The sequence below is a fragment of the Bos indicus x Bos taurus genome, chromosome 17 (assembly GCF_003369695.1).
Source record: "Bos indicus x Bos taurus breed Angus x Brahman F1 hybrid chromosome 17, Bos_hybrid_MaternalHap_v2.0, whole genome shotgun sequence".
Lineage (NCBI taxonomy): Eukaryota > Metazoa > Chordata > Mammalia > Artiodactyla > Bovidae > Bos > Bos indicus x Bos taurus.
Window position 1 is genome coordinate 25,625,807 of NC_040092.1, and position 11,605 is coordinate 25,637,411.

Here is an 11,605-nt window from a genome sequence, read left to right on the forward strand (position 1 = left end):
AAATGACTGATTCCATGAGACCTGTAAATACCCAGCCACTTTGAGTAGGACAGGAATGTTATTTAGGCAAAATTGAAAGACAAGACAGCAGATTCAGGCAGGAGGGTGATTCCTTGGTAATCAGGGGGTGAGTCTAAATAAAAAGGCAAGTTTTTTGGGCTGGAAGTAGAATAAATAGGAGACATTGAACAAGAAACAAATTTCTCCCAGACCCAGACAGACACTGAGCTGGGAGAAAAAAACCAAGCAGTTCTCAGTCCTCTGTTTCTTCCAAGATGAAGGAAACTCCATTAAAGAATTGTCAGTATGCTCTGAACCAACAACTCCTTCTCTCCCCAGAGGGGCTCCTCAAGTCTTTAAGTGATAGTTGAAAATATGAGTAGAGAAGAAAAAAAAAAAAAAGATAGCTTAAGTCTAGGATTTTATCCTAGTTTGATTCAACCCCCTGAAGAACAGCAGCAGCAGTGAATCACACACAGAACACACTAAACCCAAAAGAAATAAGACAAGTCTCCACCCACACCCAGGCATCCTACACGGATCTTGACACAAAGACAATGGAGATTGCTAGAAGCCTCTGGAAAGTGACTCAAACACTGAGAGCAGAAGATATAATCAGAAGTGACAAGCGCCCTCAAAAAGTTTCTCAAAATTCAACAAGTGAACAACGCACTTAGGTATTTTTCCTGATCTGGATTTGTTCTTTCAAGACAACCCACCTTCCCCAGTCAAGCCAAGCAGTCTGGATGGTACTAGTTCACTAGGGTGCTCAACCTGAGTCCTGGCATAGGTGTGTGGACCAGGGATGGATCATCAAAGTGTCATACTCCTCCACTGCAGTGATTGGCTAAAGGATGAGCACATTATCTCGTCTAAGCCCATCATACCTCTTCCTAGGTCTTTTGCTCGAGCCACCAGAAGGGCACTAAAAAAATTGGGAGGTGGATCTGAGCTGCTCCATTTGCCATCTCAACACCAAAAGGGAATATGCTCCCTGGGAACAAAAATAACCCAGAAGACTGGAAATCTTTGTAGCGAAAAGAGATCAGTCCATTGTTTGAGTGTCTGAGTCCAGCCATACCTGAAGCTAACATTTCCCATCAACTTTATGGTTTTTTCAACCAAATTCCCTTTTAATTTTTGCTTTTGTCAGTTTGAATTGCATTCCTGTCACTTGCTACCCTGAGTCCTAACTAGTAAATGTCCACAGCGTTAAAAACAAAATGAATTGCAGGATCACTAGGTGACATTGTACCCTTTTTCAGAAGTAGCAAGATACCTCTCCACTGCTGCATTTCTTCATTGGTTCACAAAATAAAATATTACCTGGAATTTATGATTTGTTGGGCTTCCCAGGTAGCTAAGTGTTAAAGAATCCGTCTGCCAATGCAGGAGATGCAGTCTTGATCCTTGGGTTAGGAAGATCCCCTGGAGTAGGAAATGGTAACCCACTCCAGTCCTCTTGCCTGGAGCATCCCACGCCAGCGGAGCCTGGCGGGCTACAGTCTGTGGGGTCGCAAAGAATTGGACATGACTGAGTGACTAAGCCCAAGCACATAATTCATTCAGAGGAGATGATTAATGGTTAAAATAACAGGATCTTGAATGGCCAGAGCCAGCTATGAGCTTGGAGTGCTTTCTTAGCCCTGGATCACAATGTTATGGTGAGAATTTAATCAGATAGTATTTGTAATCCACACAGCATAGTATCTTACACATAGTTTACACCCTTAAAGGTTAGCCAGCATTCGTAAAAAGTTCAAAATGTGGCCCCTGCTCCCAATCAGCATACAATCTTGGAAAATTTTTTTGCATGAAACAGTTGCAGTCAATTTCCTTGACTGGAAAAAAAAAAAGGCCATGCATGCATTTCAAAGCATCTGTACAATCATTTATCTAAACAGAAACTATGACCACAAATGAAAAGACATCTAAAAAAAATAAATATTAAGCCCACTGCTAATGAGGTATCTGCTGTTGTTTCTTTTAGGGATGGCTAATTGACTTCTGGCAGCCTCAATAAAGGAGGAGAAAATGACACACAGACTCGATATAATCAAAGTCCCTCAAAATTAAACAATTCCATGAATAATTCACTCTCAAATCTGTTTAATAGGAACAAAAAATGGAAAAAAATGGTCTGTTTCCCAAATGACATCAGACACAGACAGAAAACACCCTAGATATCAAATTAAATAAGCACCATTAATAAATAATTTGAACTGCATTGCTTAATGTGTTGAATAAACAGCATTTGCATCCAAAAGGCTCAAGGGCCCTCAATGAAGTCAGAAAAGAAGGAAATTCAGATTCCACGGGGGCCTGGTTAATATTTTAATAATGTATGACCATAAACACTGCATTTTCCTTTTCTATTTAATTATTATCTAATAACAAAACATTTGGGCACTAATGGGATTTTCAAAAGTAATTTTTCTTTAATTGCATCCCTTCCATCCATGCCTCTTATTCTCAGGCAGAGAATTGAGCTCAAGCTTTTCCAGGCATGGGATGTGGTTTCTCCCCACCCCCCCGCTCACCGTCCTTAATCCTACATCACTGAGTTTGCTTTCAGACCCAGTCCCAGATCCGCCCCTGCCCTCTTCTGCATCTGTGAGGCTTGATCCTTGAGGTTTACTTTTCCCAGGAACCCTGGTCACCTGGTTTCTCACAACGTCGGCCTACAGGGACTCGGGTGGCAGGAAAGATGTCCCCAAGGCACTAGTTCTCTCCAGGGGGTCTCAGGACTGTCCCTTCCCTCTGTGTCCTCCAAGCGCTAGGATTTCTGGTTTCCTCACCATGCTCTGTTGGGCTCTCCTCCCTGCCCATGATTTTGGCCAGTGCCCCAGATCATGCTGTCCTGGCAAGTAGCTGGTGTGGACTCTATTCCTAGCCAGAATCTGACTAAGGCACCATCTCTCATTCCTCTTCCACTCACACTTATCCCCTTATACCTCCTGATGCCTCATGATCAGAAGATGCCATTTCTTCCTCCTTGAGACCTTCCTCTCCCCTGGCAGCACCATCTTCAGAGCAGCCCTCTAGACTGGACGTCTATTCAGTGATTCTCAAAGGGTGTTTCCGTCTTCCGGTTCATGGTGTTCAGACAGAAAGCATCTGCTGAAGTTCACACCTGCACATTCTCCACTCACCTTGGCATCTCTTTAATTTTGATCTTTAAGACAACCCACCAGTTTTATGGTGGATTATGAGAGCTGGTCGGAGAAGGTAATGGCACCCCACTCCAGTACTCTTGCCTGGAAAATCCCATGGACGGAAGAGCCTGGTAGACTGCAATCCATGGGGTCGCTGAGTCAGACATGACTGAGAGACTTCACTTCCACTTTTCACTTTCATGCACTGGAGAAGGAAATGGCAACCCACTCCAGTGTTCTTGCCTAGAGAATCCCAGGGATGGGGAAGCCTGGTGGGCTGCCATCTATGGGGTCACACGGAGTCATACCCAACTGCAGGGCTTAGCAGCAGCAGCAGCATGAGAGCTGGTCCAAGGCACTTTTCTAGTGTTGCTTTGGGGCACTTCCATCTGGGAGCCTCGTGTGATGCTCTGCCCTCTTTTTCCCTTTACATACTCACATTCTAGAGGTTATGAAGAGGAAATGCATCCCAGCTCTATTGATAGTGCAATCCTGAGCATGTTACCTCATATCTCTGAGCCTGGTTTTCTTATTCTTACACTAAATTGTTCCTGAAGTCCTACAACATACAGGGACGTAGTAGTAAACAAGATTACATCAAAAACTATGTCTTATTGCAGTTTTATTCTAGCAGAAGAGAGAAGCAGTACAATTAATTTTCCTTCTTATGCCACTAATAATTTAATTAGTATTGTGATAATACAAGGGAAAAATATAAGAGCATATTACAAGGGGAAAAAATTTTTTATATGTTTATATATATGGGCTTCCTTGGTGGCTCAGATGGTAAAGAACCCGCCTGCAATGTGAGAGACCTGGGTTCGATTCCTGGGTTGGGGAGATCCCCTGGAGGAGGGCATGGCAACCCATTCCAGTATTCTTGCCTGGAGAATCTCCATAGACAGAGGATCCTGGAGGGCTACAGTCCATAGGGCCACAAAAAATTGGACACGACTAAGCTACTAAGCACAGCACAATATGAATATATATGTTTTTCCTGAAGCCACCATCTTCTCCCTTGGACCTTCCAACCATGATGCCTTGGGATTAGAAATCAACTACAAGGGACTACCCTGGTGGTCTAGTGGCTAAGTCTCTACATTGCCAATGCAGGGGGCCTGAGTTCAATCCCTAGTCAAGGAACTAGATCCCACATGCCACAAATAAGACCTAGTGCAAGTAAATAAGTAAATAAATATTTTAAAAAAGAAATCAACTACAAGGAAAAATAAGCTATAAAAAACACAAACACATAAAGGCTAAGAAGTATGTTACTAAACAACAAAAAATACCTGGAGACAAGTGAAAATGAGAACACGATGATCCAAAACCTATGGGATGCAGTTAAGCTGTTCTATGAAGGAAGTTTACAGCAATACAATCTAACCTCAGGAAACAAGAGAAGTCTCAAATAAACAACCTAACCATATACCTAAAGCAACTAGAGAAAGAAGAACAAACGAAACCCAAAGTTAGTAGAGAGAAATAAATCATAAAACTCAGAGCAGAAATAAATGAAATAGAGATGAAGAAAACGATAGAAAAGATCAATAAAATTAAAAACTGGTTCTTTGAAAAGATAAACGAAATAAACCTTTAGCCAACTCATCAGGACACAAAGGGAGAGAGCTCAAATCAATAAAACTAGAAATGAAAAAGGAGAAGTTACAACTGACACCACAAAAATACAAAAGATCATAAGAGACTACTACAAGCAATGGTAAGCCAATAAAATGAACAGCCTAGTAGAGATGAGCAAATTCTTAGAAAGGTACAGTCTCCCAAGACCCGACCAGAAAGAAACAGAAAACACAAACAGACCGATCGCAACTACTGAAATTGAACCTATGATTTAAAAAATTCCAACAAACAAACCTTATTGTCGGTTACTAGTTAAGGTGAAAGCAAACCGTGTCTTGTTGCCTTAGGACTCGGTCTTTTCACTCTCTGCACAAATCAACGTCTGCCCTCAAGCACAGTGACACCAACACTTACATCTCTAGGTGAACTCAAAGGGCAAGACTTCAGGTGGTGAAAGTTCTTTTTTATATATGTATATAAATTTATTTATTTTAATTGGAGGCTAATTACAATATTGTATTCATTTTGCCATACATCAACATGAATCCACCACAGGTGTACACATGTTCCCCATCCTGAAACCCCTCCCACCTCCCTCCCCATACCATCCCTCTGGGTTATCCCAGTGCACCAGCCCTGAGCATTCTGTATCATGCTTCGAACCTGGACTGGCAATTCGTTTCACATATAATATTATACATGTTTCAATGCCATTCTCCCAAGTCATCCCCCCTTTCCCTCTTCCACAGAGTCCAAAAGACTGTTCTAGACATCTGTGTCTCTTTTGCTGTCTCACATACACGGTTATCGTTACCATTTTTCTGAATTCCATATATATGTGTTAATATACTGTATTGGGGAGAAGGCAATGGCACCCCACTCCAGTACTCTTGCTGGAAAATCCCATGGACGGAGGAGCCTGGTGGGCTGCAGTCCATGGGGTCGAGAAGAGTCGGACACGACTGAGTGACTTCACTTTCACTTTTCACTTTCATGCATTGGAGAAGGAAATGGCAACCCACTCCAGTGTTCTTGCCTGGAGAATCCCAGGGTCAGGGGAGCCTGATGGGCTGCCGTCTATGGGGTCGCACAGAGTCGGACACAACTGAAGCAACTTAGCAGCAGCAGCAGCATACTGTATTGGTGTTTTTCTTTCTGGCTTACTTCACTCTGTATAATAGGCTCCAGTTTCATCCACCTCATTAGAACTGATTCAAATGTATTCTTTTTAATGGCTGAGTAATACTCCATTGTGTATATGTACCATAGCTTTCTTATCCATTCATCTGCTGATGGACATCTAGGTTGCTTCCATGTCCTGGCTATTATAAACAGTGCTGCGATGAACATTGCGATACACGTGTCTCTTTCAATTCTGGTTTCCTCAGTGTGTATGCCCAGCAGTGGGATTGCTGGGTCATATGGCAGTTCTATCAATAATTAACACAAAGGGCATTTAACCAATAAATGGACCACCTTTTTTCCTTCGTATCAAACAGATAGTTCAAGCCATCCATCAATCTTTGCCCATTTGATGTCTCACTAAGAAATCAAACTTTTACAACCCAACCCAAGTAGGCAGAAGGAAAAAAATTTATTAGACCATGTAACTAGAAAGGCTCAGATCTGGCTTTACACATGGCTTAATCTGAGTTCAAAGGATGACATAGAAATCTGATTTCTCTCTCTCCCTTTCAGCTGTACTTTGATGCAAACACCACTGTCTGCCATGCTCTCTCCTCCTGGTGGCACAATGGTTGCAGGAGTGTCAGCCCACATCCTCCCAAATTCAAGTTAGGGTGATCAGCAGTCTTCTTTTTCAGTGGATCTTACAAAGCCCTGAACTTTGTTCTGATTGGACCAGCTTAGATCACCTGCTTGTGCTTGAGCCAATCAACTCATTTGGAGGATGCTGTGCTTGGTTGCCTGGACCACTCATGCTAAAACTGATAGAAGGGAAATTGGGGGTTGTGGTTGACTGATATTTTTAGGGGTCCAGAAAGCCAAATCAAAATGACTTCCTGTACCTCAAAAGAGCGTGAAAGTAGAAAATTTCACCATTGCTTCTGCAAAGTTCTTAATCTCTAAAAAATAAGAAGTCAAAAATTAATTATATGTATTAATTATATTATAATATATATTATTGTATATATTAATATAATATACTACATAATTATTGGGGAACAAACTATTTATATTATAAATAATTAAAATATGCTATACTAGATAATAATAGGATTGATATGATTATATATATATTCCTCATACATATAAATTAATTTATAATAGGTATCATTAGTTCTGGCTCTTACATGGTAGCTTGTCAGTGTCACTGAACTTCTGTTTGCACTTCTGCAACTCTGAGCTCAGTGAAACACCAGAGCAGCCAATGAAACCTGCACAGCAAACCACCTTTTTAAAAAAGCATCACCTGTTTCCTACTGACCTTTTAATGATGTAAGCAATTAATTCACAACATTTTCTGGACAATTAATCTTACAGACAGGTTCAAAAAGCAAGTGGTCTGCCTGCTTGCTGGAGTTAAAAAAGAGAGAACTTCTGAAAAACAAACAAAAATAACCTTTAATACATGTGAAAGTTCCCCAAACTTCTATAATAGGACGCACTGTCTATTCTCAGACAGGAATTACAGAGGCTGTATTAGTTTGTCAGGGCTGCCATAACAAAGTAACACAAGAAATTAATTTTCTCACATTGCCAGAGGCTCTAAGTCCAAGATCCAGGTGTCAACAGAATTGATTTGAGACCATTCTCCTCAGCTGGCCGTCTTCTCCACGTGTTTTGATGGTGTTCCATCTGTGTGTCTGCGTCCAAATTTTCTCCTCTTCTCTATTCTCCTCTCCTCTTCTCTACCAGTGCCCTGTAGTGACCCAAATGGGAAGGAAATCCAAGGAAGAGGGGATGTATGTATACATGTGGCTGATTCACCTTACTCTACAGCAGAAACTAATACAACATCGTAAAGCAGCTATACTCCAACAACAACAACAAAATATTTCTTCCTCTTATAGGACACCAGCTATATCGGATTGGACCACTCATATGACCTCATTTTACCTTGCATGTGTGTGTGCTAAGATGCTTCAGTTACGTCCGACTCTTTGCGACCCTGTGGACTGTAGCCCACCAGGCTCCTCTGTCCATGTGAGTCTCCAGACAAGAAGAGTGGAGTGGGTTGCCGTGCCCTCCTCCAGGGGATCTTCCCCACCCAGGGACTGAATCCGTGTCTCTTATGTCTCCTATATTGGCAGACAGTTTCTTTACCACTAGCGCCATCTGGGAAGGCCTCATTTTCCCTTTATTACCTTTATAAAGACCCTCTATCTCCAAATACAGTCACATTCTCAAGTACTGAGGGTTAGGACCACAACAGATGACCTTGGGGAGGAGTGCACAGTTCAGCCCATCCCAGCGGCTTTGCACTGTTGCTGATAAGAGCAGTGCTCTTTCTGTATAAATGAGAATGAAACTCATGATACATAAAAACCCTATAGTTGTATATTATTGCCCTCAACATCAAAATGTGAACATATTTTAACCATCTTCTCCCCAAAGGAGATTGCAAGTGACATGAAGAGATTCAGATCCAAAAATTTGGAACCTCCGATTCAGACCATGTGGGACCAGCAGGAGAAGGACCTGAGTGGCCAGCTGTTGTGTGTCCATCTGGCATTGTTCCACCTGTTCTGGGAGCTGTACCTGTTCTCCTTGGGAGAACCAAACCCCACCCCCAGGCCCTGTTTGCATGTGGCCTCTGTAGGCCTGTGACCCAGGCTAAATGCATCAGATCTTCTCTTTTCCGAATCCAAATCTTGAGCTCTGTGACAAAGATGGGAGATGGTGGGGGTGGCTCCATGCTCAGGTGTCTGAGATCTTGCTTACAGCCCTCTGTCCCCTGAAATCCACCTTCTCTGACTTGTTAACAGCTCTTTGGAGCTGCTTGTAGGACATTATTTATACCCGTGTGGATCCCAATGCCCAGCACACCAACCCACCCAAACCACCTCTGTGTACTTTACACTAGAAGACTCAAAGTGCAGGAAGAAAATGCAACCAAGCATAGAACCCCATGGGGCCTTTGAGGCGGGGGTAGGGGGACAAGACTTCCACCATATCCTCCACTTTATCTCCTCTCAGAATTAACTAAGTAATAGTTTCTGATGCACATTTCCTGAATCATTTTGCAGATGTGAAAATCCCCACTACCACATGGATATCAACCACTTGATGACCTTGAGCAGAGCCCCAGGCCCCCTGGCACCTAAGGACTGATAATGTTAACCCCTGTGACACTGCACTGTTACCCTACCATCAGCCAATCAGAGAATCATGCACAAGCCATCACAGATCCTATGACCACCCCTTCCCCCACACCTTGCCTTTAAAAGTGCTTTGCTTTGGGGAGCTTGAGGCTTTTTAGGGCCTGGGGCACCCACCTCCTTGCATGGCCCTGTAATAAGCCTTTTCTGCTCCGAACTCCAGCATTTCAGTTTGTTTGGCATCACTGTGCTTCGGGCACATGAACTTGCCTAAACAGAACCATTTAAGAGAAAGGCCTGAAAGGACCTTTTTGTGGGAATGTACCTCTGCTGTTTATTCCTGAAGAGCAGCTCTGAAGGACACACCTGGGCCTTCAGAGCCTGAGACCTGAAAGGCCAGCTCCAGCCAAAACCCTACGTGTGATCTTTCAGGTCCATCACAAGTCATTGTAAGGCTTTGACTGACAGGCCCACAGGGGATGTTGCCCTCCCCACACCAGACTTGGTGAACAGCCAAGAACAGCCTTTCTGAGTTTTCTGAAAGGATTTCCATCAAGGACTCAGGTCCCCTGGGCCGGCCATGCCCAAGTGACATCCAACTTCCTAGCGGAGGCATCTGCATGTGGAGGCCTTTTAGGAGGCTCTTGGCTGGGGCACTTTTGTCTGTTCTGACCCTCTACTTTCCCACCCCCAGCCCTTCCTCTCTTGCCCCTCCTCATTCCTGACTCCAATCCAGAGCCTTTTGTGGGGGTCTTCTCAGCACTGAGCTCATCTAACTGACCCTCATCCCATTGCAGTTCTGTGCGTGTATGCTCAGTCGCTTCAGTTGTGCCTGACTCTGTGTGACCCTATGGACTGCAGGCTCCCAAGCTCATCTGTCCATGGGATTCTCCAGGCAAGAATAGAGGAGTGGGTTGCCATTTCCTCCTCCAGGGGATCTTCCCGACCCAGGGATCGAACCCAGGTCTCCTGTATTGCAGGCAGATTCTTTACCGCTGAGCCACTGGAGAAGCCCTGCAGTTTTGTAGAGAAATAAAAAACATTGATAGCTGGAACATTTCAGTGTTTATCTTTTTCTCTTGCCTGCACTGTTGCAGGGCTTCCCTGGTGGCTCAGCTGGTAAAGAATCTGCTTGCAATGCAGGAGACCTGGGTTCTATCCCTGGGTTCGGAAGATCCCCTGGAGAAGGGAACAGCTACCCACTCCAGTATTCTGACTTGGTGAATTCCATGGACTATTCCATGGGGTTGCAAAAAGCTGGACATGACTAATCTTGCTCATTACATTATCATTAGATTTGCTGTCAGTCTGGCTCATGGTTCTCAGTGACCCCCTCAACACCTGGAAGCTTGACAAGAACCCCTCTTAGGGTGGTCCTCTTCTGATTCCTGCTCAGTTAGCCCACCTCCTCCGAATGGCGGTGACCAAGGCTGTGCTGGCCACCAGGCTCTGAGGACAGATACTGGGAGTTACGTGATGCTCAGAATCAGCAGGAAACATGGAAGACACACCTTGCAGAGGTCACCAGTGGAGTTCCTGGTGGCAGAAAGTATTTGGATGGGACTTCCCTGGTGGTCCAGGGGCCAAGACTCTGCACTCTCAATGCAGGTGGCCTGCGTCTGATCCCCGGTCAGGGAACTAGATCTCACATGCCACAAACTAAGAGTTCACATGCTGTAACTAAAGACCCCACACCCCACAAATGGAGATCAATGATCTTGTGTGTTTAAACTAAGACCTGGGACAATAGGATAAATAAACGAATAGAAGTATTTGGTTATCATGCTCACTTTGACAGCACGTGTACTAAGCTGGAATGATACAGAGAAGATTAGCATGGCTCTTGCACAAGGACGACAGGCAAATTCATCAAGCATTCCATAAAAAAAAAAAAAAAAAGGTATTTGGTTATCTTTCCAAGGTCTTTCTGGAAGCATTCATTCGTTCCAGTCCCTCTCAGTATTCATGATCTGAATTCCAGGGAAGGAACTCGAGACATCCCCCAATGCACTCGGAAAGAGCAGGTTGTCTGGGTTAGCAACCTGCTGGGCAACCCATGTGACACTGATTATTTCCCAATGGGGAAATCAGGGTGCTATTTCCCAAAGTGAGTAGATGCTGAACTGCCACGAATTAAAGGTACAGTGAGTGAGACATCTGCAAAGGAAAAATCCCAGGGCCTGAGAAGGAATGTTCTACAATGAGGTTCTCATCCACAGCCTTTTCCCTCTTAGGCCTGGAATAAACTGATGGGGATCTAGACCATGGAGACACTAAGATAGACAGGAAGTGGGGAAAGAGCGTATTAGGACTAAATCACGTCAAGCTGTGGGAGCCTGAGTGGTAGTCCTGATACCACTCATAATTATCTCATGTCTTCCTGGGAACCATAAGATGAAGTGTCCTCTGGCCTCAGCCTGAAGCCAAATTCAACCCCAATACTGAATTAAAACTTGGACACAAGTGGAAATGAATAGCTTTGTTGCTTTGCCAGACAAAGGAGGCCACAGTGGGCTAATGCCCTCAAGACTGCATGCCCCCAAGACTGCATGCCCCAACCTGGAGGGGGAATGAGGAATTTTATAGTAA

General features: G+C 43.9%; 1 non-coding gene across 1 annotated transcript; it reads left to right on the plus strand.

Moving 5' to 3' along the window:
• Positions 1 to 10,799: 10,799 nt before the first annotated feature.
• Positions 10,800 to 10,904, plus strand: LOC113875211. Its single transcript, XR_003506209.1, has one exon. It is a non-coding gene; the product is annotated as a U6 spliceosomal RNA (small nuclear RNA).
• Positions 10,905 to 11,605: the final 701 nt, after the last annotated feature.